Consider the following 27,208-nt stretch of genomic DNA (forward strand, 5'->3'; position numbering starts at 1 on the left):
TTAAGTGTACTTATTGAAAGTAGTAATTCTTTCATAGGCCGCCCTTTCTTAGTATTTGACGTTCCTTATATTGCGGTATGAGGCTTCGCAGTAGGTTGCAAACATTCATCACCCATGACTGTCCCCAATTGAGCTCAGAAGCTCAATGTCTATCATGACCTCTCTTTTAGAATGTCCAAGAGCAAGCAAACTATTCCTCCAGGAGAGGGCGCCAACAGACTACTAAAGAGATCATCATTACTCAAAGAAAACCCCAAAAACCAATGCATGATAGGAATAAACAGGTAACTTTCTTTGGAGTGGAAGCGGAGAGATCGCACCAGATGCCAATTCTAGATGTTATCACACCTGTGGTCACTGCAGCAGCAGGTGAATCCACTTTGTCCAAAAGGGATCTATTCCATTCAATTGCAAATGATCTAGATAAGACAGAGAACTGCAGCACGGGGACATAGCCGAGTTGGTCAGGTTGAGTGGTGATGAGTTTGCTATTTGGATGAATAAAGAAAGTCAAAAGTGTGAAAGATAAAAAACAAAAGGAGGAAGTGTGAAAAGTGAATGGGCCAAATTGAGGTGCATATGAAGACGTATGCTTTCTTCCAATTCATTAAATCGGGCTAATATGAATCAGGTGAATTGAGTTCTGCTTTTGGAAACTGGGTTAAGAAGGGGTGCACCGTTCCTGGAGGTACTGCAATACCAGGTCAATGCGTGGAGTGGACAGAGCAAGCTCTTTTTCCATCTCCCTGTTCTAAAAATCCATTTAATATATGGTCCCCAGATAGGGGACGTATCAGATATTAAACTGATAAGAACAGATACTACACTTGATCTTAGCCAAAAGGCCGAGAAGCGATAACCAGAATTGGTTTGGGCCTCGAGTGGCACCCTGGCCTATGCCGGACACATCTTAGGGAGAGAGAGCGAGAGGGAGACAAACCCACGCCTACACAAGACATTTTGTCACCCAAGCCAACCCTTGAAAAGGCTGCTTTGCAGAGCCAAAACAAGAAGAATGGTGCGTTTTGCAGCCGCCGCCCACTGCAATGAATCTGAATAACTCCTCCTTTAGGGCGCAAGCAACTCCCCTCCCCCTTGCAGTCTTTCCAATTCACGATACAAAAAGACGGACAGGACAGGTTGCCTGACTTTCCGTCACTGCCACCCTTTGCCATCCTTACCCGTAGAAAGCCCTTTCATCATCCCCAAACCCTAATCTTTTCCCTTTCCTTCCCAGCCCCCAAACCCTGCCCTCTGTACCTTTCTCACCACCCGCTTCCCTTCTCCTGTCATCCCCCTACCACCCGGGAAAAAAAGAGATTGCCCCCTCCTTCCACTAGCCCACCCTCCCACCCAAAGAACAACTTCTTCTGCGCAGCTTGTTTTCTAGGCAGCAGCGCTATTGTGATGTCATCGGGGGGCATTGTGACAAGCCGCCAGTGTTCCGTCTCTTCATGTTGTGCACAGTTCAAACGGAAAATACATCAACAGGCAGACTACAGAAAAGCTTACTATCAAAGGTTAGAGGGGGGCTTTCTCAGAGGGCTTTTTACAGTTTTTCTATTCCCAATTAGCCGTTTAAGTGTACTTATTGAAAGTAGTAATTCTTTCATAGGCCGCCCTTTCTTAGTATTTGACGTTCCTTATATTGCGGTATGAGGCTTCGCAGTAGGTTGCAAACATTCATCACCCATGACTGTCCCCAATTGAGCTCAGAAGCTCAATGTCTATCATGACCTCTCTTTTAGAATGTCCAAGAGCAAGCAAACTATTCCTCCAGGAGAGGGCGCCAACAGACTACTAAAGAGATCATCATTACTCAAAGAAAACCCCAAAAACCAATGCATGATAGGAATAAACAGGTAACTTTCTTTGGAGTGGAAGCGGAGAGATCGCACCAGATGCCAATTCTAGATGTTATCACACCTGTGGTCACTGCAGCAGCAGGTGAATCCACTTTGTCCAAAAGGGATCTATTCCATTCAATTGCAAATGATCTAGATAAGACAGAGAACTGCAGCACGGGGACATAGCCGAGTTGGTCAGGTTGAGTGGTGATGAGTTTGCTATTTGGATGAATAAAGAAAGTCAAAAGTGTGAAAGATAAAAAACAAAAGGAGGAAGTGTGAAAAGTGAATGGGCCAAATTGAGGTGCATATGAAGACGTATGCTTTCTTCCAATTCATTAAATCGGGCTAATATGAATCAGGTGAATTGAGTTCTGCTTTTGGAAACTGGGTTAAGAAGGGGTGCACCGTTCCTGGAGGTACTGCAATACCAGGTCAATGCGTGGAGTGGACAGAGCAAGCTCTTTTTCCATCTCCCTGTTCTAAAAATCCATTTAATATATGGTCCCCAGATAGGGGACGTATCAGATATTAAACTGATAAGAACAGATACTACACTTGATCTTAGCCAAAAGGCCGAGAAGCGATAACCAGAATTGGTTTGGGCCTCGAGTGGCACCCTGGCCTATGCCGGACACATCTTAGGGAGAGAGAGCGAGAGGGAGACAAACCCACGCCTACACAAGACATTTTGTCACCCAAGCCAACCCTTGAAAAGGCTGCTTTGCAGAGCCAAAACAAGAAGAATGGTGCGTTTTGCAGCCGCCGCCCACTGCAATGAATCTGAATAACTCCTCCTTTAGGGCGCAAGCAACTCCCCTCCCCCTTGCAGTCTTTCCAATTCACGATACAAAAAGACGGACAGGACAGGTTGCCTGACTTTCCGTCACTGCCACCCTTTGCCATCCTTACCCGTAGAAAGCCCTTTCATCATCCCCAAACCCTAATCTTTTCCCTTTCCTTCCCAGCCCCCAAACCCTGCCCTCTGTACCTTTCTCACCACCCGCTTCCCTTCTCCTGTCATCCCCCTACCACCCGGGAAAAAAAGAGATTGCCCCCTCCTTCCACTAGCCCACCCTCCCACCCAAAGAACAACTTCTTCTGCGCAGCTTGTTTTCTAGGCAGCAGCGCTATTGTGATGTCATCGGGGGGCATTGTGACAAGCCGCCAGTGTTCCGTCTCTTCATGTTGTGCACAGTTCAAACGGAAAATACATCAACAGGCAGACTACAGAAAAGCTTACTATCAAAGGTTAGAGGGGGGCTTTCTCAGAGGGCTTTTTACAGTTTTTCTATTCCCAATTAGCCGTTTAAGTGTACTTATTGAAAGTAGTAATTCTTTCATAGGCCGCCCTTTCTTAGTATTTGACGTTCCTTATATTGCGGTATGAGGCTTCGCAGTAGGTTGCAAACATTCATCACCCATGACTGTCCCCAATTGAGCTCAGAAGCTCAATGTCTATCATGACCTCTCTTTTAGAATGTCCAAGAGCAAGCAAACTATTCCTCCAGGAGAGGGCGCCAACAGACTACTAAAGAGATCATCATTACTCAAAGAAAACCCCAAAAACCAATGCATGATAGGAATAAACAGGTAACTTTCTTTGGAGTGGAAGCGGAGAGATCGCACCAGATGCCAATTCTAGATGTTATCACACCTGTGGTCACTGCAGCAGCAGGTGAATCCACTTTGTCCAAAAGGGATCTATTCCATTCAATTGCAAATGATCTAGATAAGACAGAGAACTGCAGCACGGGGACATAGCCGAGTTGGTCAGGTTGAGTGGTGATGAGTTTGCTATTTGGATGAATAAAGAAAGTCAAAAGTGTGAAAGATAAAAAACAAAAGGAGGAAGTGTGAAAAGTGAATGGGCCAAATTGAGGTGCATATGAAGACGTATGCTTTCTTCCAATTCATTAAATCGGGCTAATATGAATCAGGTGAATTGAGTTCTGCTTTTGGAAACTGGGTTAAGAAGGGGTGCACCGTTCCTGGAGGTACTGCAATACCAGGTCAATGCGTGGAGTGGACAGAGCAAGCTCTTTTTCCATCTCCCTGTTCTAAAAATCCATTTAATATATGGTCCCCAGATAGGGGACGTATCAGATATTAAACTGATAAGAACAGATACTACACTTGATCTTAGCCAAAAGGCCGAGAAGCGATAACCAGAATTGGTTTGGGCCTCGAGTGGCACCCTGGCCTATGCCGGACACATCTTAGGGAGAGAGAGCGAGAGGGAGACAAACCCACGCCTACACAAGACATTTTGTCACCCAAGCCAACCCTTGAAAAGGCTGCTTTGCAGAGCCAAAACAAGAAGAATGGTGCGTTTTGCAGCCGCCGCCCACTGCAATGAATCTGAATAACTCCTCCTTTAGGGCGCAAGCAACTCCCCTCCCCCTTGCAGTCTTTCCAATTCACGATACAAAAAGACGGACAGGACAGGTTGCCTGACTTTCCGTCACTGCCACCCTTTGCCATCCTTACCCGTAGAAAGCCCTTTCATCATCCCCAAACCCTAATCTTTTCCCTTTCCTTCCCAGCCCCCAAACCCTGCCCTCTGTACCTTTCTCACCACCCGCTTCCCTTCTCCTGTCATCCCCCTACCACCCGGGAAAAAAAGAGATTGCCCCCTCCTTCCACTAGCCCACCCTCCCACCCAAAGAACAACTTCTTCTGCGCAGCTTGTTTTCTAGGCAGCAGCGCTATTGTGATGTCATCGGGGGGCATTGTGACAAGCCGCCAGTGTTCCGTCTCTTCATGTTGTGCACAGTTCAAACGGAAAATACATCAACAGGCAGACTACAGAAAAGCTTACTATCAAAGGTTAGAGGGGGGCTTTCTCAGAGGGCTTTTTACAGTTTTTCTATTCCCAATTAGCCGTTTAAGTGTACTTATTGAAAGTAGTAATTCTTTCATAGGCCGCCCTTTCTTAGTATTTGACGTTCCTTATATTGCGGTATGAGGCTTCGCAGTAGGTTGCAAACATTCATCACCCATGACTGTCCCCAATTGAGCTCAGAAGCTCAATGTCTATCATGACCTCTCTTTTAGAATGTCCAAGAGCAAGCAAACTATTCCTCCAGGAGAGGGCGCCAACAGACTACTAAAGAGATCATCATTACTCAAAGAAAACCCCAAAAACCAATGCATGATAGGAATAAACAGGTAACTTTCTTTGGAGTGGAAGCGGAGAGATCGCACCAGATGCCAATTCTAGATGTTATCACACCTGTGGTCACTGCAGCAGCAGGTGAATCCACTTTGTCCAAAAGGGATCTATTCCATTCAATTGCAAATGATCTAGATAAGACAGAGAACTGCAGCACGGGGACATAGCCGAGTTGGTCAGGTTGAGTGGTGATGAGTTTGCTATTTGGATGAATAAAGAAAGTCAAAAGTGTGAAAGATAAAAAACAAAAGGAGGAAGTGTGAAAAGTGAATGGGCCAAATTGAGGTGCATATGAAGACGTATGCTTTCTTCCAATTCATTAAATCGGGCTAATATGAATCAGGTGAATTGAGTTCTGCTTTTGGAAACTGGGTTAAGAAGGGGTGCACCGTTCCTGGAGGTACTGCAATACCAGGTCAATGCGTGGAGTGGACAGAGCAAGCTCTTTTTCCATCTCCCTGTTCTAAAAATCCATTTAATATATGGTCCCCAGATAGGGGACGTATCAGATATTAAACTGATAAGAACAGATACTACACTTGATCTTAGCCAAAAGGCCGAGAAGCGATAACCAGAATTGGTTTGGGCCTCGAGTGGCACCCTGGCCTATGCCGGACACATCTTAGGGAGAGAGAGCGAGAGGGAGACAAACCCACGCCTACACAAGACATTTTGTCACCCAAGCCAACCCTTGAAAAGGCTGCTTTGCAGAGCCAAAACAAGAAGAATGGTGCGTTTTGCAGCCGCCGCCCACTGCAATGAATCTGAATAACTCCTCCTTTAGGGCGCAAGCAACTCCCCTCCCCCTTGCAGTCTTTCCAATTCACGATACAAAAAGACGGACAGGACAGGTTGCCTGACTTTCCGTCACTGCCACCCTTTGCCATCCTTACCCGTAGAAAGCCCTTTCATCATCCCCAAACCCTAATCTTTTCCCTTTCCTTCCCAGCCCCCAAACCCTGCCCTCTGTACCTTTCTCACCACCCGCTTCCCTTCTCCTGTCATCCCCCTACCACCCGGGAAAAAAAGAGATTGCCCCCTCCTTCCACTAGCCCACCCTCCCACCCAAAGAACAACTTCTTCTGCGCAGCTTGTTTTCTAGGCAGCAGCGCTATTGTGATGTCATCGGGGGGCATTGTGACAAGCCGCCAGTGTTCCGTCTCTTCATGTTGTGCACAGTTCAAACGGAAAATACATCAACAGGCAGACTACAGAAAAGCTTACTATCAAAGGTTAGAGGGGGGCTTTCTCAGAGGGCTTTTTACAGTTTTTCTATTCCCAATTAGCCGTTTAAGTGTACTTATTGAAAGTAGTAATTCTTTCATAGGCCGCCCTTTCTTAGTATTTGACGTTCCTTATATTGCGGTATGAGGCTTCGCAGTAGGTTGCAAACATTCATCACCCATGACTGTCCCCAATTGAGCTCAGAAGCTCAATGTCTATCATGACCTCTCTTTTAGAATGTCCAAGAGCAAGCAAACTATTCCTCCAGGAGAGGGCGCCAACAGACTACTAAAGAGATCATCATTACTCAAAGAAAACCCCAAAAACCAATGCATGATAGGAATAAACAGGTAACTTTCTTTGGAGTGGAAGCGGAGAGATCGCACCAGATGCCAATTCTAGATGTTATCACACCTGTGGTCACTGCAGCAGCAGGTGAATCCACTTTGTCCAAAAGGGATCTATTCCATTCAATTGCAAATGATCTAGATAAGACAGAGAACTGCAGCACGGGGACATAGCCGAGTTGGTCAGGTTGAGTGGTGATGAGTTTGCTATTTGGATGAATAAAGAAAGTCAAAAGTGTGAAAGATAAAAAACAAAAGGAGGAAGTGTGAAAAGTGAATGGGCCAAATTGAGGTGCATATGAAGACGTATGCTTTCTTCCAATTCATTAAATCGGGCTAATATGAATCAGGTGAATTGAGTTCTGCTTTTGGAAACTGGGTTAAGAAGGGGTGCACCGTTCCTGGAGGTACTGCAATACCAGGTCAATGCGTGGAGTGGACAGAGCAAGCTCTTTTTCCATCTCCCTGTTCTAAAAATCCATTTAATATATGGTCCCCAGATAGGGGACGTATCAGATATTAAACTGATAAGAACAGATACTACACTTGATCTTAGCCAAAAGGCCGAGAAGCGATAACCAGAATTGGTTTGGGCCTCGAGTGGCACCCTGGCCTATGCCGGACACATCTTAGGGAGAGAGAGCGAGAGGGAGACAAACCCACGCCTACACAAGACATTTTGTCACCCAAGCCAACCCTTGAAAAGGCTGCTTTGCAGAGCCAAAACAAGAAGAATGGTGCGTTTTGCAGCCGCCGCCCACTGCAATGAATCTGAATAACTCCTCCTTTAGGGCGCAAGCAACTCCCCTCCCCCTTGCAGTCTTTCCAATTCACGATACAAAAAGACGGACAGGACAGGTTGCCTGACTTTCCGTCACTGCCACCCTTTGCCATCCTTACCCGTAGAAAGCCCTTTCATCATCCCCAAACCCTAATCTTTTCCCTTTCCTTCCCAGCCCCCAAACCCTGCCCTCTGTACCTTTCTCACCACCCGCTTCCCTTCTCCTGTCATCCCCCTACCACCCGGGAAAAAAAGAGATTGCCCCCTCCTTCCACTAGCCCACCCTCCCACCCAAAGAACAACTTCTTCTGCGCAGCTTGTTTTCTAGGCAGCAGCGCTATTGTGATGTCATCGGGGGGCATTGTGACAAGCCGCCAGTGTTCCGTCTCTTCATGTTGTGCACAGTTCAAACGGAAAATACATCAACAGGCAGACTACAGAAAAGCTTACTATCAAAGGTTAGAGGGGGGCTTTCTCAGAGGGCTTTTTACAGTTTTTCTATTCCCAATTAGCCGTTTAAGTGTACTTATTGAAAGTAGTAATTCTTTCATAGGCCGCCCTTTCTTAGTATTTGACGTTCCTTATATTGCGGTATGAGGCTTCGCAGTAGGTTGCAAACATTCATCACCCATGACTGTCCCCAATTGAGCTCAGAAGCTCAATGTCTATCATGACCTCTCTTTTAGAATGTCCAAGAGCAAGCAAACTATTCCTCCAGGAGAGGGCGCCAACAGACTACTAAAGAGATCATCATTACTCAAAGAAAACCCCAAAAACCAATGCATGATAGGAATAAACAGGTAACTTTCTTTGGAGTGGAAGCGGAGAGATCGCACCAGATGCCAATTCTAGATGTTATCACACCTGTGGTCACTGCAGCAGCAGGTGAATCCACTTTGTCCAAAAGGGATCTATTCCATTCAATTGCAAATGATCTAGATAAGACAGAGAACTGCAGCACGGGGACATAGCCGAGTTGGTCAGGTTGAGTGGTGATGAGTTTGCTATTTGGATGAATAAAGAAAGTCAAAAGTGAGAAAGATAAAAAACAAAAGGAGGAAGTGTGAAAAGTGAATGGGCCAAATTGAGGTGCATATGAAGACGTATGCTTTCTTCCAATTCATTAAATCGGGCTAATATGAATCAGGTGAATTGAGTTCTGCTTTTGGAAACTGGGTTAAGAAGGGGTGCACCGTTCCTGGAGGTACTGCAATACCAGGTCAATGCGTGGAGTGGACAGAGCAAGCTCTTTTTCCATCTCCCTGTTCTAAAAATCCATTTAATATATGGTCCCCAGATAGGGGACGTATCAGATATTAAACTGATAAGAACAGATACTACACTTGATCTTAGCCAAAAGGCCGAGAAGCGATAACCAGAATTGGTTTGGGCCTCGAGTGGCACCCTGGCCTATGCCGGACACATCTTAGGGAGAGAGAGCGAGAGGGAGACAAACCCACGCCTACACAAGACATTTTGTCACCCAAGCCAACCCTTGAAAAGGCTGCTTTGCAGAGCCAAAACAAGAAGAATGGTGCGTTTTGCAGCCGCCGCCCACTGCAATGAATCTGAATAACTCCTCCTTTAGGGCGCAAGCAACTCCCCTCCCCCTTGCAGTCTTTCCAATTCACGATACAAAAAGACGGACAGGACAGGTTGCCTGACTTTCCGTCACTGCCACCCTTTGCCATCCTTACCCGTAGAAAGCCCTTTCATCATCCCCAAACCCTAATCTTTTCCCTTTCCTTCCCAGCCCCCAAACCCTGCCCTCTGTACCTTTCTCACCACCCGCTTCCCTTCTCCTGTCATCCCCCTACCACCCGGGAAAAAAAGAGATTGCCCCCTCCTTCCACTAGCCCACCCTCCCACCCAAAGAACAACTTCTTCTGCGCAGCTTGTTTTCTAGGCAGCAGCGCTATTGTGATGTCATCGGGGGGCATTGTGACAAGCCGCCAGTGTTCCGTCTCTTCATGTTGTGCACAGTTCAAACGGAAAATACATCAACAGGCAGACTACAGAAAAGCTTACTATCAAAGGTTAGAGGGGGGCTTTCTCAGAGGGCTTTTTACAGTTTTTCTATTCCCAATTAGCCGTTTAAGTGTACTTATTGAAAGTAGTAATTCTTTCATAGGCCGCCCTTTCTTAGTATTTGACGTTCCTTATATTGCGGTATGAGGCTTCGCAGTAGGTTGCAAACATTCATCACCCATGACTGTCCCCAATTGAGCTCAGAAGCTCAATGTCTATCATGACCTCTCTTTTAGAATGTCCAAGAGCAAGCAAACTATTCCTCCAGGAGAGGGCGCCAACAGACTACTAAAGAGATCATCATTACTCAAAGAAAACCCCAAAAACCAATGCATGATAGGAATAAACAGGTAACTTTCTTTGGAGTGGAAGCGGAGAGATCGCACCAGATGCCAATTCTAGATGTTATCACACCTGTGGTCACTGCAGCAGCAGGTGAATCCACTTTGTCCAAAAGGGATCTATTCCATTCAATTGCAAATGATCTAGATAAGACAGAGAACTGCAGCACGGGGACATAGCCGAGTTGGTCAGGTTGAGTGGTGATGAGTTTGCTATTTGGATGAATAAAGAAAGTCAAAAGTGTGAAAGATAAAAAACAAAAGGAGGAAGTGTGAAAAGTGAATGGGCCAAATTGAGGTGCATATGAAGACGTATGCTTTCTTCCAATTCATTAAATCGGGCTAATATGAATCAGGTGAATTGAGTTCTGCTTTTGGAAACTGGGTTAAGAAGGGGTGCACCGTTCCTGGAGGTACTGCAATACCAGGTCAATGCGTGGAGTGGACAGAGCAAGCTCTTTTTCCATCTCCCTGTTCTAAAAATCCATTTAATATATGGTCCCCAGATAGGGGACGTATCAGATATTAAACTGATAAGAACAGATACTACACTTGATCTTAGCCAAAAGGCCGAGAAGCGATAACCAGAATTGGTTTGGGCCTCGAGTGGCACCCTGGCCTATGCCGGACACATCTTAGGGAGAGAGAGCGAGAGGGAGACAAACCCACGCCTACACAAGACATTTTGTCACCCAAGCCAACCCTTGAAAAGGCTGCTTTGCAGAGCCAAAACAAGAAGAATGGTGCGTTTTGCAGCCGCCGCCCACTGCAATGAATCTGAATAACTCCTCCTTTAGGGCGCAAGCAACTCCCCTCCCCCTTGCAGTCTTTCCAATTCACGATACAAAAAGACGGACAGGACAGGTTGCCTGACTTTCCGTCACTGCCACCCTTTGCCATCCTTACCCGTAGAAAGCCCTTTCATCATCCCCAAACCCTAATCTTTTCCCTTTCCTTCCCAGCCCCCAAACCCTGCCCTCTGTACCTTTCTCACCACCCGCTTCCCTTCTCCTGTCATCCCCCTACCACCCGGGAAAAAAAGAGATTGCCCCCTCCTTCCACTAGCCCACCCTCCCACCCAAAGAACAACTTCTTCTGCGCAGCTTGTTTTCTAGGCAGCAGCGCTATTGTGATGTCATCGGGGGGCATTGTGACAAGCCGCCAGTGTTCCGTCTCTTCATGTTGTGCACAGTTCAAACGGAAAATACATCAACAGGCAGACTACAGAAAAGCTTACTATCAAAGGTTAGAGGGGGGCTTTCTCAGAGGGCTTTTTACAGTTTTTCTATTCCCAATTAGCCGTTTAAGTGTACTTATTGAAAGTAGTAATTCTTTCATAGGCCGCCCTTTCTTAGTATTTGACGTTCCTTATATTGCGGTATGAGGCTTCGCAGTAGGTTGCAAACATTCATCACCCATGACTGTCCCCAATTGAGCTCAGAAGCTCAATGTCTATCATGACCTCTCTTTTAGAATGTCCAAGAGCAAGCAAACTATTCCTCCAGGAGAGGGCGCCAACAGACTACTAAAGAGATCATCATTACTCAAAGAAAACCCCAAAAACCAATGCATGATAGGAATAAACAGGTAACTTTCTTTGGAGTGGAAGCGGAGAGATCGCACCAGATGCCAATTCTAGATGTTATCACACCTGTGGTCACTGCAGCAGCAGGTGAATCCACTTTGTCCAAAAGGGATCTATTCCATTCAATTGCAAATGATCTAGATAAGACAGAGAACTGCAGCACGGGGACATAGCCGAGTTGGTCAGGTTGAGTGGTGATGAGTTTGCTATTTGGATGAATAAAGAAAGTCAAAAGTGTGAAAGATAAAAAACAAAAGGAGGAAGTGTGAAAAGTGAATGGGCCAAATTGAGGTGCATATGAAGACGTATGCTTTCTTCCAATTCATTAAATCGGGCTAATATGAATCAGGTGAATTGAGTTCTGCTTTTGGAAACTGGGTTAAGAAGGGGTGCACCGTTCCTGGAGGTACTGCAATACCAGGTCAATGCGTGGAGTGGACAGAGCAAGCTCTTTTTCCATCTCCCTGTTCTAAAAATCCATTTAATATATGGTCCCCAGATAGGGGACGTATCAGATATTAAACTGATAAGAACAGATACTACACTTGATCTTAGCCAAAAGGCCGAGAAGCGATAACCAGAATTGGTTTGGGCCTCGAGTGGCACCCTGGCCTATGCCGGACACATCTTAGGGAGAGAGAGCGAGAGGGAGACAAACCCACGCCTACACAAGACATTTTGTCACCCAAGCCAACCCTTGAAAAGGCTGCTTTGCAGAGCCAAAACAAGAAGAATGGTGCGTTTTGCAGCCGCCGCCCACTGCAATGAATCTGAATAACTCCTCCTTTAGGGCGCAAGCAACTCCCCTCCCCCTTGCAGTCTTTCCAATTCACGATACAAAAAGACGGACAGGACAGGTTGCCTGACTTTCCGTCACTGCCACCCTTTGCCATCCTTACCCGTAGAAAGCCCTTTCATCATCCCCAAACCCTAATCTTTTCCCTTTCCTTCCCAGCCCCCAAACCCTGCCCTCTGTACCTTTCTCACCACCCGCTTCCCTTCTCCTGTCATCCCCCTACCACCCGGGAAAAAAAGAGATTGCCCCCTCCTTCCACTAGCCCACCCTCCCACCCAAAGAACAACTTCTTCTGCGCAGCTTGTTTTCTAGGCAGCAGCGCTATTGTGATGTCATCGGGGGGCATTGTGACAAGCCGCCAGTGTTCCGTCTCTTCATGTTGTGCACAGTTCAAACGGAAAATACATCAACAGGCAGACTACAGAAAAGCTTACTATCAAAGGTTAGAGGGGGGCTTTCTCAGAGGGCTTTTTACAGTTTTTCTATTCCCAATTAGCCGTTTAAGTGTACTTATTGAAAGTAGTAATTCTTTCATAGGCCGCCCTTTCTTAGTATTTGACGTTCCTTATATTGCGGTATGAGGCTTCGCAGTAGGTTGCAAACATTCATCACCCATGACTGTCCCCAATTGAGCTCAGAAGCTCAATGTCTATCATGACCTCTCTTTTAGAATGTCCAAGAGCAAGCAAACTATTCCTCCAGGAGAGGGCGCCAACAGACTACTAAAGAGATCATCATTACTCAAAGAAAACCCCAAAAACCAATGCATGATAGGAATAAACAGGTAACTTTCTTTGGAGTGGAAGCGGAGAGATCGCACCAGATGCCAATTCTAGATGTTATCACACCTGTGGTCACTGCAGCAGCAGGTGAATCCACTTTGTCCAAAAGGGATCTATTCCATTCAATTGCAAATGATCTAGATAAGACAGAGAACTGCAGCACGGGGACATAGCCGAGTTGGTCAGGTTGAGTGGTGATGAGTTTGCTATTTGGATGAATAAAGAAAGTCAAAAGTGTGAAAGATAAAAAACAAAAGGAGGAAGTGTGAAAAGTGAATGGGCCAAATTGAGGTGCATATGAAGACGTATGCTTTCTTCCAATTCATTAAATCGGGCTAATATGAATCAGGTGAATTGAGTTCTGCTTTTGGAAACTGGGTTAAGAAGGGGTGCACCGTTCCTGGAGGTACTGCAATACCAGGTCAATGCGTGGAGTGGACAGAGCAAGCTCTTTTTCCATCTCCCTGTTCTAAAAATCCATTTAATATATGGTCCCCAGATAGGGGACGTATCAGATATTAAACTGATAAGAACAGATACTACACTTGATCTTAGCCAAAAGGCCGAGAAGCGATAACCAGAATTGGTTTGGGCCTCGAGTGGCACCCTGGCCTATGCCGGACACATCTTAGGGAGAGAGAGCGAGAGGGAGACAAACCCACGCCTACACAAGACATTTTGTCACCCAAGCCAACCCTTGAAAAGGCTGCTTTGCAGAGCCAAAACAAGAAGAATGGTGCGTTTTGCAGCCGCCGCCCACTGCAATGAATCTGAATAACTCCTCCTTTAGGGCGCAAGCAACTCCCCTCCCCCTTGCAGTCTTTCCAATTCACGATACAAAAAGACGGACAGGACAGGTTGCCTGACTTTCCGTCACTGCCACCCTTTGCCATCCTTACCCGTAGAAAGCCCTTTCATCATCCCCAAACCCTAATCTTTTCCCTTTCCTTCCCAGCCCCCAAACCCTGCCCTCTGTACCTTTCTCACCACCCGCTTCCCTTCTCCTGTCATCCCCCTACCACCCGGGAAAAAAAGAGATTGCCCCCTCCTTCCACTAGCCCACCCTCCCACCCAAAGAACAACTTCTTCTGCGCAGCTTGTTTTCTAGGCAGCAGCGCTATTGTGATGTCATCGGGGGGCATTGTGACAAGCCGCCAGTGTTCCGTCTCTTCATGTTGTGCACAGTTCAAACGGAAAATACATCAACAGGCAGACTACAGAAAAGCTTACTATCAAAGGTTAGAGGGGGGCTTTCTCAGAGGGCTTTTTACAGTTTTTCTATTCCCAATTAGCCGTTTAAGTGTACTTATTGAAAGTAGTAATTCTTTCATAGGCCGCCCTTTCTTAGTATTTGACGTTCCTTATATTGCGGTATGAGGCTTCGCAGTAGGTTGCAAACATTCATCACCCATGACTGTCCCCAATTGAGCTCAGAAGCTCAATGTCTATCATGACCTCTCTTTTAGAATGTCCAAGAGCAAGCAAACTATTCCTCCAGGAGAGGGCGCCAACAGACTACTAAAGAGATCATCATTACTCAAAGAAAACCCCAAAAACCAATGCATGATAGGAATAAACAGGTAACTTTCTTTGGAGTGGAAGCGGAGAGATCGCACCAGATGCCAATTCTAGATGTTATCACACCTGTGGTCACTGCAGCAGCAGGTGAATCCACTTTGTCCAAAAGGGATCTATTCCATTCAATTGCAAATGATCTAGATAAGACAGAGAACTGCAGCACGGGGACATAGCCGAGTTGGTCAGGTTGAGTGGTGATGAGTTTGCTATTTGGATGAATAAAGAAAGTCAAAAGTGTGAAAGATAAAAAACAAAAGGAGGAAGTGTGAAAAGTGAATGGGCCAAATTGAGGTGCATATGAAGACGTATGCTTTCTTCCAATTCATTAAATCGGGCTAATATGAATCAGGTGAATTGAGTTCTGCTTTTGGAAACTGGGTTAAGAAGGGGTGCACCGTTCCTGGAGGTACTGCAATACCAGGTCAATGCGTGGAGTGGACAGAGCAAGCTCTTTTTCCATCTCCCTGTTCTAAAAATCCATTTAATATATGGTCCCCAGATAGGGGACGTATCAGATATTAAACTGATAAGAACAGATACTACACTTGATCTTAGCCAAAAGGCCGAGAAGCGATAACCAGAATTGGTTTGGGCCTCGAGTGGCACCCTGGCCTATGCCGGACACATCTTAGGGAGAGAGAGCGAGAGGGAGACAAACCCACGCCTACACAAGACATTTTGTCACCCAAGCCAACCCTTGAAAAGGCTGCTTTGCAGAGCCAAAACAAGAAGAATGGTGCGTTTTGCAGCCGCCGCCCACTGCAATGAATCTGAATAACTCCTCCTTTAGGGCGCAAGCAACTCCCCTCCCCCTTGCAGTCTTTCCAATTCACGATACAAAAAGACGGACAGGACAGGTTGCCTGACTTTCCGTCACTGCCACCCTTTGCCATCCTTACCCGTAGAAAGCCCTTTCATCATCCCCAAACCCTAATCTTTTCCCTTTCCTTCCCAGCCCCCAAACCCTGCCCTCTGTACCTTTCTCACCACCCGCTTCCCTTCTCCTGTCATCCCCCTACCACCCGGGAAAAAAAGAGATTGCCCCCTCCTTCCACTAGCCCACCCTCCCACCCAAAGAACAACTTCTTCTGCGCAGCTTGTTTTCTAGGCAGCAGCGCTATTGTGATGTCATCGGGGGGCATTGTGACAAGCCGCCAGTGTTCCGTCTCTTCATGTTGTGCACAGTTCAAACGGAAAATACATCAACAGGCAGACTACAGAAAAGCTTACTATCAAAGGTTAGAGGGGGGCTTTCTCAGAGGGCTTTTTACAGTTTTTCTATTCCCAATTAGCCGTTTAAGTGTACTTATTGAAAGTAGTAATTCTTTCATAGGCCGCCCTTTCTTAGTATTTGACGTTCCTTATATTGCGGTATGAGGCTTCGCAGTAGGTTGCAAACATTCATCACCCATGACTGTCCCCAATTGAGCTCAGAAGCTCAATGTCTATCATGACCTCTCTTTTAGAATGTCCAAGAGCAAGCAAACTATTCCTCCAGGAGAGGGCGCCAACAGACTACTAAAGAGATCATCATTACTCAAAGAAAACCCCAAAAACCAATGCATGATAGGAATAAACAGGTAACTTTCTTTGGAGTGGAAGCGGAGAGATCGCACCAGATGCCAATTCTAGATGTTATCACACCTGTGGTCACTGCAGCAGCAGGTGAATCCACTTTGTCCAAAAGGGATCTATTCCATTCAATTGCAAATGATCTAGATAAGACAGAGAACTGCAGCACGGGGACATAGCCGAGTTGGTCAGGTTGAGTGGTGATGAGTTTGCTATTTGGATGAATAAAGAAAGTCAAAAGTGTGAAAGATAAAAAACAAAAGGAGGAAGTGTGAAAAGTGAATGGGCCAAATTGAGGTGCATATGAAGACGTATGCTTTCTTCCAATTCATTAAATCGGGCTAATATGAATCAGGTGAATTGAGTTCTGCTTTTGGAAACTGGGTTAAGAAGGGGTGCACCGTTCCTGGAGGTACTGCAATACCAGGTCAATGCGTGGAGTGGACAGAGCAAGCTCTTTTTCCATCTCCCTGTTCTAAAAATCCATTTAATATATGGTCCCCAGATAGGGGACGTATCAGATATTAAACTGATAAGAACAGATACTACACTTGATCTTAGCCAAAAGGCCGAGAAGCGATAACCAGAATTGGTTTGGGCCTCGAGTGGCACCCTGGCCTATGCCGGACACATCTTAGGGAGAGAGAGCGAGAGGGAGACAAACCCACGCCTACACAAGACATTTTGTCACCCAAGCCAACCCTTGAAAAGGCTGCTTTGCAGAGCCAAAACAAGAAGAATGGTGCGTTTTGCAGCCGCCGCCCACTGCAATGAATCTGAATAACTCCTCCTTTAGGGCGCAAGCAACTCCCCTCCCCCTTGCAGTCTTTCCAATTCACGATACAAAAAGACGGACAGGACAGGTTGCCTGACTTTCCGTCACTGCCACCCTTTGCCATCCTTACCCGTAGAAAGCCCTTTCATCATCCCCAAACCCTAATCTTTTCCCTTTCCTTCCCAGCCCCCAAACCCTGCCCTCTGTACCTTTCTCACCACCCGCTTCCCTTCTCCTGTCATCCCCCTACCACCCGGGAAAAAAAGAGATTGCCCCCTCCTTCCACTAGCCCACCCTCCCACCCAAAGAACAACTTCTTCTGCGCAGCTTGTTTTCTAGGCAGCAGCGCTATTGTGATGTCATCGGGGGGCATTGTGACAAGCCGCCAGTGTTCCGTCTCTTCATGTTGTGCACAGTTCAAACGGAAAATACATCAACAGGCAGACTACAGAAAAGCTTACTATCAAAGGTTAGAGGGGGGCTTTCTCAGAGGGCTTTTTACAGTTTTTCTATTCCCAATTAGCCGTTTAAGTGTACTTATTGAAAGTAGTAATTCTTTCATAGGCCGCCCTTTCTTAGTATTTGACGTTCCTTATATTGCGGTATGAGGCTTCGCAGTAGGTTGCAAACATTCATCACCCATGACTGTCCCCAATTGAGCTCAGAAGCTCAATGTCTATCATGACCTCTCTTTTAGAATGTCCAAGAGCAAGCAAACTATTCCTCCAGGAGAGGGCGCCAACAGACTACTAAAGAGATCATCATTACTCAAAGAAAACCCCAAAAACCAATGCATGATAGGAATAAACAGGTAACTTTCTTTGGAGTGGAAGCGGAGAGATCGCACCAGATGCCAATTCTAGATGTTATCACACCTGTGGTCACTGCAGCAGCAGGTGAATCCACTTTGTCCAAAAGGGATCTATTCCATTCAATTGCAAATGATCTAGATAAGACAGAGAACTGCAGCACGGGGACATAGCCGAGTTGGTCAGGTTGAGTGGTGATGAGTTTGCTATTTGGATGAATAAAGAAAGTCAAAAGTGTGAAAGATAAAAAACAAAAGGAGGAAGTGTGAAAAGTGAATGGGCCAAATTGAGGTGCATATGAAGACGTATGCTTTCTTCCAATTCATTAAATCGGGCTAATATGAATCAGGTGAATTGAGTTCTGCTTTTGGAAACTGGGTTAAGAAGGGGTGCACCGTTCCTGGAGGTACTGCAATACCAGGTCAATGCGTGGAGTGGACAGAGCAAGCTCTTTTTCCATCTCCCTGTTCTAAAAATCCATTTAATATATGGTCCCCAGATAGGGGACGTATCAGATATTAAACTGATAAGAACAGATACTACACTTGATCTTAGCCAAAAGGCCGAGAAGCGATAACCAGAATTGGTTTGGGCCTCGAGTGGCACCCTGGCCTATGCCGGACACATCTTAGGGAGAGAGAGCGAGAGGGAGACAAACCCACGCCTACACAAGACATTTTGTCACCCAAGCCAACCCTTGAAAAGGCTGCTTTGCAGAGCCAAAACAAGAAGAATGGTGCGTTTTGCAGCCGCCGCCCACTGCAATGAATCTGAATAACTCCTCCTTTAGGGCGCAAGCAACTCCCCTCCCCCTTGCAGTCTTTCCAATTCACGATACAAAAAGACGGACAGGACAGGTTGCCTGACTTTCCGTCACTGCCACCCTTTGCCATCCTTACCCGTAGAAAGCCCTTTCATCATCCCCAAACCCTAATCTTTTCCCTTTCCTTCCCAGCCCCCAAACCCTGCCCTCTGTACCTTTCTCACCACCCGCTTCCCTTCTCCTGTCATCCCCCTACCACCCGGGAAAAAAAGAGATTGCCCCCTCCTTCCACTAGCCCACCCTCCCACCCAAAGAACAACTTCTTCTGCGCAGCTTGTTTTCTAGGCAGCAGCGCTATTGTGATGTCATCGGGGGGCATTGTGACAAGCCGCCAGTGTTCCGTCTCTTCATGTTGTGCACAGTTCAAACGGAAAATACATCAACAGGCAGACTACAGAAAAGCTTACTATCAAAGGTTAGAGGGGGGCTTTCTCAGAGGGCTTTTTACAGTTTTTCTATTCCCAATTAGCCGTTTAAGTGTACTTATTGAAAGTAGTAATTCTTTCATAGGCCGCCCTTTCTTAGTATTTGACGTTCCTTATATTGCGGTATGAGGCTTCGCAGTAGGTTGCAAACATTCATCACCCATGACTGTCCCCAATTGAGCTCAGAAGCTCAATGTCTATCATGACCTCTCTTTTAGAATGTCCAAGAGCAAGCAAACTATTCCTCCAGGAGAGGGCGCCAACAGACTACTAAAGAGATCATCATTACTCAAAGAAAACCCCAAAAACCAATGCATGATAGGAATAAACAGGTAACTTTCTTTGGAGTGGAAGCGGAGAGATCGCACCAGATGCCAATTCTAGATGTTATCACACCTGTGGTCACTGCAGCAGCAGGTGAATCCACTTTGTCCAAAAGGGATCTATTCCATTCAATTGCAAATGATCTAGATAAGACAGAGAACTGCAGCACGGGGACATAGCCGAGTTGGTCAGGTTGAGTGGTGATGAGTTTGCTATTTGGATGAATAAAGAAAGTCAAAAGTGTGAAAGATAAAAAACAAAAGGAGGAAGTGTGAAAAGTGAATGGGCCAAATTGAGGTGCATATGAAGACGTATGCTTTCTTCCAATTCATTAAATCGGGCTAATATGAATCAGGTGAATTGAGTTCTGCTTTTGGAAACTGGGTTAAGAAGGGGTGCACCGTTCCTGGAGGTACTGCAATACCAGGTCAATGCGTGGAGTGGACAGAGCAAGCTCTTTTTCCATCTCCCTGTTCTAAAAATCCATTTAATATATGGTCCCCAGATAGGGGACGTATCAGATATTAAACTGATAAGAACAGATACTACACTTGATCTTAGCCAAAAGGCCGAGAAGCGATAACCAGAATTGGTTTGGGCCTCGAGTGGCACCCTGGCCTATGCCGGACACATCTTAGGGAGAGAGAGCGAGAGGGAGACAAACCCACGCCTACACAAGACATTTTGTCACCCAAGCCAACCCTTGAAAAGGCTGCTTTGCAGAGCCAAAACAAGAAGAATGGTGCGTTTTGCAGCCGCCGCCCACTGCAATGAATCTGAATAACTCCTCCTTTAGGGCGCAAGCAACTCCCCTCCCCCTTGCAGTCTTTCCAATTCACGATACAAAAAGACGGACAGGACAGGTTGCCTGACTTTCCGTCACTGCCACCCTTTGCCATCCTTACCCGTAGAAAGCCCTTTCATCATCCCCAAACCCTAATCTTTTCCCTTTCCTTCCCAGCCCCCAAACCCTGCCCTCTGTACCTTTCTCACCACCCGCTTCCCTTCTCCTGTCATCCCCCTACCACCCGGGAAAAAAAGAGATTGCCCCCTCCTTCCACTAGCCCACCCTCCCACCCAAAGAACAACTTCTTCTGCGCAGCTTGTTTTCTAGGCAGCAGCGCTATTGTGATGTCATCGGGGGGCATTGTGACAAGCCGCCAGTGTTCCGTCTCTTCATGTTGTGCACAGTTCAAACGGAAAATACATCAACAGGCAGACTACAGAAAAGCTTACTATCAAAGGTTAGAGGGGGGCTTTCTCAGAGGGCTTTTTACAGTTTTTCTATTCCCAATTAGCCGTTTAAGTGTACTTATTGAAAGTAGTAATTCTTTCATAGGCCGCCCTTTCTTAGTATTTGACGTTCCTTATATTGCGGTATGAGGCTTCGCAGTAGGTTGCAAACATTCATCACCCATGACTGTCCCCAATTGAGCTCAGAAGCTCAATGTCTATCATGACCTCTCTTTTAGAATGTCCAAGAGCAAGCAAACTATTCCTCCAGGAGAGGGCGCCAACAGACTACTAAAGAGATCATCATTACTCAAAGAAAACCCCAAAAACCAATGCATGATAGGAATAAACAGGTAACTTTCTTTGGAGTGGAAGCGGAGAGATCGCACCAGATGCCAATTCTAGATGTTATCACACCTGTGGTCACTGCAGCAGCAGGTGAATCCACTTTGTCCAAAAGGGATCTATTCCATTCAATTGCAAATGATCTAGATAAGACAGAGAACTGCAGCACGGGGACATAGCCGAGTTGGTCAGGTTGAGTGGTGATGAGTTTGCTATTTGGATGAATAAAGAAAGTCAAAAGTGTGAAAGATAAAAAACAAAAGGAGGAAGTGTGAAAAGTGAATGGGCCAAATTGAGGTGCATATGAAGACGTATGCTTTCTTCCAATTCATTAAATCGGGCTAATATGAATCAGGTGAATTGAGTTCTGCTTTTGGAAACTGGGTTAAGAAGGGGTGCACCGTTCCTGGAGGTACTGCAATACCAGGTCAATGCGTGGAGTGGACAGAGCAAGCTCTTTTTCCATCTCCCTGTTCTAAAAATCCATTTAATATATGGTCCCCAGATAGGGGACGTATCAGATATTAAACTGATAAGAACAGATACTACACTTGATCTTAGCCAAAAGGCCGAGAAGCGATAACCAGAATTGGTTTGGGCCTCGAGTGGCACCCTGGCCTATGCCGGACACATCTTAGGGAGAGAGAGCGAGAGGGAGACAAACCCACGCCTACACAAGACATTTTGTCACCCAAGCCAACCCTTGAAAAGGCTGCTTTGCAGAGCCAAAACAAGAAGAATGGTGCGTTTTGCAGCCGCCGCCCACTGCAATGAATCTGAATAACTCCTCCTTTAGGGCGCAAGCAACTCCCCTCCCCCTTGCAGTCTTTCCAATTCACGATACAAAAAGACGGACAGGACAGGTTGCCTGACTTTCCGTCACTGCCACCCTTTGCCATCCTTACCCGTAGAAAGCCCTTTCATCATCCCCAAACCCTAATCTTTTCCCTTTCCTTCCCAGCCCCCAAACCCTGCCCTCTGTACCTTTCTCACCACCCGCTTCCCTTCTCCTGTCATCCCCCTACCACCCGGGAAAAAAAGAGATTGCCCCCTCCTTCCACTAGCCCACCCTCCCACCCAAAGAACAACTTCTTCTGCGCAGCTTGTTTTCTAGGCAGCAGCGCTATTGTGATGTCATCGGGGGGCATTGTGACAAGCCGCCAGTGTTCCGTCTCTTCATGTTGTGCACAGTTCAAACGGAAAATACATCAACAGGCAGACTACAGAAAAGCTTACTATCAAAGGTTAGAGGGGGGCTTTCTCAGAGGGCTTTTTACAGTTTTTCTATTCCCAATTAGCCGTTTAAGTGTACTTATTGAAAGTAGTAATTCTTTCATAGGCCGCCCTTTCTTAGTATTTGACGTTCCTTATATTGCGGTATGAGGCTTCGCAGTAGGTTGCAAACATTCATCACCCATGACTGTCCCCAATTGAGCTCAGAAGCTCAATGTCTATCATGACCTCTCTTTTAGAATGTCCAAGAGCAAGCAAACTATTCCTCCAGGAGAGGGCGCCAACAGACTACTAAAGAGATCATCATTACTCAAAGAAAACCCCAAAAACCAATGCATGATAGGAATAAACAGGTAACTTTCTTTGGAGTGGAAGCGGAGAGATCGCACCAGATGCCAATTCTAGATGTTATCACACCTGTGGTCACTGCAGCAGCAGGTGAATCCACTTTGTCCAAAAGGGATCTATTCCATTCAATTGCAAATGATCTAGATAAGACAGAGAACTGCAGCACGGGGACATAGCCGAGTTGGTCAGGTTGAGTGGTGATGAGTTTGCTATTTGGATGAATAAAGAAAGTCAAAAGTGTGAAAGATAAAAAACAAAAGGAGGAAGTGTGAAAAGTGAATGGGCCAAATTGAGGTGCATATGAAGACGTATGCTTTCTTCCAATTCATTAAATCGGGCTAATATGAATCAGGTGAATTGAGTTCTGCTTTTGGAAACTGGGTTAAGAAGGGGTGCACCGTTCCTGGAGGTACTGCAATACCAGGTCAATGCGTGGAGTGGACAGAGCAAGCTCTTTTTCCATCTCCCTGTTCTAAAAATCCATTTAATATATGGTCCCCAGATAGGGGACGTATCAGATATTAAACTGATAAGAACAGATACTACACTTGATCTTAGCCAAAAGGCCGAGAAGCGATAACCAGAATTGGTTTGGGCCTCGAGTGGCACCCTGGCCTATGCCGGACACATCTTAGGGAGAGAGAGCGAGAGGGAGACAAACCCACGCCTACACAAGACATTTTGTCACCCAAGCCAACCCTTGAAAAGGCTGCTTTGCAGAGCCAAAACAAGAAGAATGGTGCGTTTTGCAGCCGCCGCCCACTGCAATGAATCTGAATAACTCCTCCTTTAGGGCGCAAGCAACTCCCCTCCCCCTTGCAGTCTTTCCAATTCACGATACAAAAAGACGGACAGGACAGGTTGCCTGACTTTCCGTCACTGCCACCCTTTGCCATCCTTACCCGTAGAAAGCCCTTTCATCATCCCCAAACCCTAATCTTTTCCCTTTCCTTCCCAGCCCCCAAACCCTGCCCTCTGTACCTTTCTCACCACCCGCTTCCCTTCTCCTGTCATCCCCCTACCACCCGGGAAAAAAAGAGATTGCCCCCTCCTTCCACTAGCCCACCCTCCCACCCAAAGAACAACTTCTTCTGCGCAGCTTGTTTTCTAGGCAGCAGCGCTATTGTGATGTCATCGGGGGGCATTGTGACAAGCCGCCAGTGTTCCGTCTCTTCATGTTGTGCACAGTTCAAACGGAAAATACATCAACAGGCAGACTACAGAAAAGCTTACTATCAAAGGTTAGAGGGGGGCTTTCTCAGAGGGCTTTTTACAGTTTTTCTATTCCCAATTAGCCGTTTAAGTGTACTTATTGAAAGTAGTAATTCTTTCATAGGCCGCCCTTTCTTAGTATTTGACGTTCCTTATATTGCGGTATGAGGCTTCGCAGTAGGTTGCAAACATTCATCACCCATGACTGTCCCCAATTGAGCTCAGAAGCTCAATGTCTATCATGACCTCTCTTTTAGAATGTCCAAGAGCAAGCAAACTATTCCTCCAGGAGAGGGCGCCAACAGACTACTAAAGAGATCATCATTACTCAAAGAAAACCCCAAAAACCAATGCATGATAGGAATAAACAGGTAACTTTCTTTGGAGTGGAAGCGGAGAGATCGCACCAGATGCCAATTCTAGATGTTATCACACCTGTGGTCACTGCAGCAGCAGGTGAATCCACTTTGTCCAAAAGGGATCTATTCCATTCAATTGCAAATGATCTAGATAAGACAGAGAACTGCAGCACGGGGACATAGTCGAGTTGGTCAGGTTGAGTGGTGATGAGTTTGCTATTTGGATGAATAAAGAAAGTCAAAAGTGTGAAAGATAAAAAACAAAAGGAGGAAGTGTGAAAAGTGAATGGGCCAAATTGAGGTGCATATGAAGACGTATGCTTTCTTCCAATTCATTAAATCGGGCTAATATGAATCAGGTGAATTGAGTTCTGCTTTTGGAAACTGGGTTAAGAAGGGGTGCACCGTTCCTGGAGGTACTGCAATACCAGGTCAATGCGTGGAGTGGACAGAGCAAGCTCTTTTTCCATCTCCCTGTTCTAAAAATCCATTTAATATATGGTCCCCAGATAGGGGACGTATCAGATATTAAACTGATAAGAACAGATACTACACTTGATCTTAGCCAAAAGGCCGAGAAGCGATAACCAGAATTGGTTTGGGCCTCGAGTGGCACCCTGGCCTATGCCGGACACATCTTAGGGAGAGAGAGCGAGAGGGAGACAAACCCACGCCTACACAAGACATTTTGTCACCCAAGCCAACCCTTGAAAAGGCTGCTTTGCAGAGCCAAAACAAGAAGAATGGTGCGTTTTGCAGCCGCCGCCCACTGCAATGAATCTGAATAACTCCTCCTTTAGGGCGCAAGCAACTCCCCTCCCCCTTGCAGTCTTTCCAATTCACGATACAAAAAGACGGACAGGACAGGTTGCCTGACTTTCCGTCACTGCCACCCTTTGCCATCCTTACCCGTAGAAAGCCCTTTCATCATCCCCAAACCCTAATCTTTTCCCTTTCCTTCCCAGCCCCCAAACCCTGCCCTCTGTACCTTTCTCACCACCCGCTTCCCTTCTCCTGTCATCCCCCTACCACCCGGGAAAAAAAGAGATTGCCCCCTCCTTCCACTAGCCCACCCTCCCACCCAAAGAACAACTTCTTCTGCGCAGCTTGTTTTCTAGGCAGCAGCGCTATTGTGATGTCATCGGGGGGCATTGTGACAAGCCGCCAGTGTTCCGTCTCTTCATGTTGTGCACAGTTCAAACGGAAAATACATCAACAGGCAGACTACAGAAAAGCTTACTATCAAAGGTTAGAGGGGGGCTTTCTCAGAGGGCTTTTTACAGTTTTTCTATTCCCAATTAGCCGTTTAAGTGTACTTATTGAAAGTAGTAATTCTTTCATAGGCCGCCCTTTCTTAGTATTTGACGTTCCTTATATTGCGGTATGAGGCTTCGCAGTAGGTTGCAAACATTCATCACCCATGACTGTCCCCAATTGAGCTCAGAAGCTCAATGTCTATCATGACCTCTCTTTTAGAATGTCCAAGAGCAAGCAAACTATTCCTCCAGGAGAGGGCGCCAACAGACTACTAAAGAGATCATCATTACTCAAAGAAAACCCCAAAAACCAATGCATGATAGGAATAAACAGGTAACTTTCTTTGGAGTGGAAGCGGAGAGATCGCACCAGATGCCAATTCTAGATGTTATCACACCTGTGGTCACTGCAGCAGCAGGTGAATCCACTTTGTCCAAAAGGGATCTATTCCATTCAATTGCAAATGATCTAGATAAGACAGAGAACTGCAGCACGGGGACATAGCCGAGTTGGTCAGGTTGAGTGGTGATGAGTTTGCTATTTGGATGAATAAAGAAAGTCAAAAGTGTGAAAGATAAAAAACAAAAGGAGGAAGTGTGAAAAGTGAATGGGCCAAATTGAGGTGCATATGAAGACGTATGCTTTCTTCCAATTCATTAAATCGGGCTAATATGAATCAGGTGAATTGAGTTCTGCTTTTGGAAACTGGGTTAAGAAGGGGTGCACCGTTCCTGGAGGTACTGCAATACCAGGTCAATGCGTGGAGTGGACAGAGCAAGCTCTTTTTCCATCTCCCTGTTCTAAAAATCCATTTAATATATGGTCCCCAGATAGGGGACGTATCAGATATTAAACTGATAAGAACAGATACTACACTTGATCTTAGCCAAAAGGCCGAGAAGCGATAACCAGAATTGGTTTGGGCCTCGAGTGGCACCCTGGCCTATGCCGGACACATCTTAGGGAGAGAGAGCGAGAGGGAGACAAACCCACGCCTACACAAGACATTTTGTCACCCAAGCCAACCCTTGAAAAGGCTGCTTTGCAGAGCCAAAACAAGAAGAATGGTGCGTTTTGCAGCCGCCGCCCACTGCAATGAATCTGAATAACTCCTCCTTTAGGGCGCAAGCAACTCCCCTCCCCCTTGCAGTCTTTCCAATTCACGATACAAAAAGACGGACAGGACAGGTTGCCTGACTTTCCGTCACTGCCACCCTTTGCCATCCTTACCCGTAGAAAGCCCTTTCATCATCCCCAAACCCTAATCTTTTCCCTTTCCTTCCCAGCCCCCAAACCCTGCCCTCTGTACCTTTCTCACCACCCGCTTCCCTTCTCCTGTCATCCCCCTACCACCCGGGAAAAAAAGAGATTGCCCCCTCCTTCCACTAGCCCACCCTCCCACCCAAAGAACAACTTCTTCTGCGCAGCTTGTTTTCTAGGCAGCAGCGCTATTGTGATGTCATCGGGGGGCATTGTGACAAGCCGCCAGTGTTCCGTCTCTTCATGTTGTGCACAGTTCAAACGGAAAATACATCAACAGGCAGACTACAGAAAAGCTTACTATCAAAGGTTAGAGGGGGGCTTTCTCAGAGGGCTTTTTACAGTTTTTCTATTCCCAATTAGCCGTTTAAGTGTACTTATTGAAAGTAGTAATTCTTTCATAGGCCGCCCTTTCTTAGTATTTGACGTTCCTTATATTGCGGTATGAGGCTTCGCAGTAGGTTGCAAACATTCATCACCCATGACTGTCCCCAATTGAGCTCAGAAGCTCAATGTCTATCATGACCTCTCTTTTAGAATGTCCAAGAGCAAGCAAACTATTCCTCCAGGAGAGGGCGCCAACAGACTACTAAAGAGATCATCATTACTCAAAGAAAACCCCAAAAACCAATGCATGATAGGAATAAACAGGTAACTTTCTTTGGAGTGGAAGCGGAGAGATCGCACCAGATGCCAATTCTAGATGTTATCACACCTGTGGTCACTGCAGCAGCAGGTGAATCCACTTT

The 27,208-nt window shown here is 46.3% G+C and overlaps 17 non-coding genes across 17 annotated transcripts; all 17 read right to left on the reverse strand.

Moving 5' to 3' along the window:
- Positions 1–666: 666 nt before the first annotated feature.
- Positions 667–857, reverse strand: LOC142281809 (U2 spliceosomal RNA). Its single transcript, XR_012743826.1, has one exon. It is a non-coding gene; the product is annotated as a U2 spliceosomal RNA (small nuclear RNA).
- Positions 858–2,244: 1,387 nt separating this feature from the next.
- On the reverse strand, positions 2,245–2,435 carry LOC142281822 (U2 spliceosomal RNA). Its single transcript, XR_012743837.1, has one exon. It is a non-coding gene; the product is annotated as a U2 spliceosomal RNA (small nuclear RNA).
- Positions 2,436–3,822: 1,387 nt separating this feature from the next.
- Positions 3,823–4,013, reverse strand: LOC142281825 (U2 spliceosomal RNA). The gene has a single exon (XR_012743840.1). It is a non-coding gene; the product is annotated as a U2 spliceosomal RNA (small nuclear RNA).
- A 1,387-nt stretch (positions 4,014–5,400) lies between these two features.
- LOC142281826 (U2 spliceosomal RNA) lies at positions 5,401–5,591 on the reverse strand. The gene has a single exon (XR_012743841.1). It is a non-coding gene; the product is annotated as a U2 spliceosomal RNA (small nuclear RNA).
- Positions 5,592–6,978: 1,387 nt separating this feature from the next.
- On the reverse strand, positions 6,979–7,169 carry LOC142281827 (U2 spliceosomal RNA). The gene has a single exon (XR_012743843.1). It is a non-coding gene; the product is annotated as a U2 spliceosomal RNA (small nuclear RNA).
- A 1,387-nt stretch (positions 7,170–8,556) lies between these two features.
- Positions 8,557–8,747, reverse strand: LOC142281810 (U2 spliceosomal RNA). The gene has a single exon (XR_012743827.1). It is a non-coding gene; the product is annotated as a U2 spliceosomal RNA (small nuclear RNA).
- Positions 8,748–10,134: 1,387 nt separating this feature from the next.
- LOC142281811 (U2 spliceosomal RNA) lies at positions 10,135–10,325 on the reverse strand. The gene has a single exon (XR_012743828.1). It is a non-coding gene; the product is annotated as a U2 spliceosomal RNA (small nuclear RNA).
- A 1,387-nt stretch (positions 10,326–11,712) lies between these two features.
- LOC142281812 (U2 spliceosomal RNA) lies at positions 11,713–11,903 on the reverse strand. Its single transcript, XR_012743829.1, has one exon. It is a non-coding gene; the product is annotated as a U2 spliceosomal RNA (small nuclear RNA).
- A 1,387-nt stretch (positions 11,904–13,290) lies between these two features.
- Positions 13,291–13,481, reverse strand: LOC142281813 (U2 spliceosomal RNA). The gene has a single exon (XR_012743830.1). It is a non-coding gene; the product is annotated as a U2 spliceosomal RNA (small nuclear RNA).
- Positions 13,482–14,868: 1,387 nt separating this feature from the next.
- On the reverse strand, positions 14,869–15,059 carry LOC142281814 (U2 spliceosomal RNA). The gene has a single exon (XR_012743831.1). It is a non-coding gene; the product is annotated as a U2 spliceosomal RNA (small nuclear RNA).
- A 1,387-nt stretch (positions 15,060–16,446) lies between these two features.
- On the reverse strand, positions 16,447–16,637 carry LOC142281815 (U2 spliceosomal RNA). The gene has a single exon (XR_012743832.1). It is a non-coding gene; the product is annotated as a U2 spliceosomal RNA (small nuclear RNA).
- A 1,387-nt stretch (positions 16,638–18,024) lies between these two features.
- LOC142281816 (U2 spliceosomal RNA) lies at positions 18,025–18,215 on the reverse strand. Its single transcript, XR_012743833.1, has one exon. It is a non-coding gene; the product is annotated as a U2 spliceosomal RNA (small nuclear RNA).
- A 1,387-nt stretch (positions 18,216–19,602) lies between these two features.
- Positions 19,603–19,793, reverse strand: LOC142281817 (U2 spliceosomal RNA). Its single transcript, XR_012743834.1, has one exon. It is a non-coding gene; the product is annotated as a U2 spliceosomal RNA (small nuclear RNA).
- A 1,387-nt stretch (positions 19,794–21,180) lies between these two features.
- On the reverse strand, positions 21,181–21,371 carry LOC142281818 (U2 spliceosomal RNA). The gene has a single exon (XR_012743835.1). It is a non-coding gene; the product is annotated as a U2 spliceosomal RNA (small nuclear RNA).
- A 1,387-nt stretch (positions 21,372–22,758) lies between these two features.
- LOC142281819 (U2 spliceosomal RNA) lies at positions 22,759–22,949 on the reverse strand. The gene has a single exon (XR_012743836.1). It is a non-coding gene; the product is annotated as a U2 spliceosomal RNA (small nuclear RNA).
- Positions 22,950–24,336: 1,387 nt separating this feature from the next.
- Positions 24,337–24,527, reverse strand: LOC142281823 (U2 spliceosomal RNA). The gene has a single exon (XR_012743838.1). It is a non-coding gene; the product is annotated as a U2 spliceosomal RNA (small nuclear RNA).
- A 1,387-nt stretch (positions 24,528–25,914) lies between these two features.
- On the reverse strand, positions 25,915–26,105 carry LOC142281824 (U2 spliceosomal RNA). Its single transcript, XR_012743839.1, has one exon. It is a non-coding gene; the product is annotated as a U2 spliceosomal RNA (small nuclear RNA).
- Positions 26,106–27,208: the final 1,103 nt, after the last annotated feature.

Source organism: Anomaloglossus baeobatrachus, unplaced genomic scaffold, assembly GCF_048569485.1.
Source record: "Anomaloglossus baeobatrachus isolate aAnoBae1 unplaced genomic scaffold, aAnoBae1.hap1 Scaffold_4858, whole genome shotgun sequence".
Taxonomy (NCBI): domain Eukaryota; kingdom Metazoa; phylum Chordata; class Amphibia; order Anura; family Aromobatidae; genus Anomaloglossus; species Anomaloglossus baeobatrachus.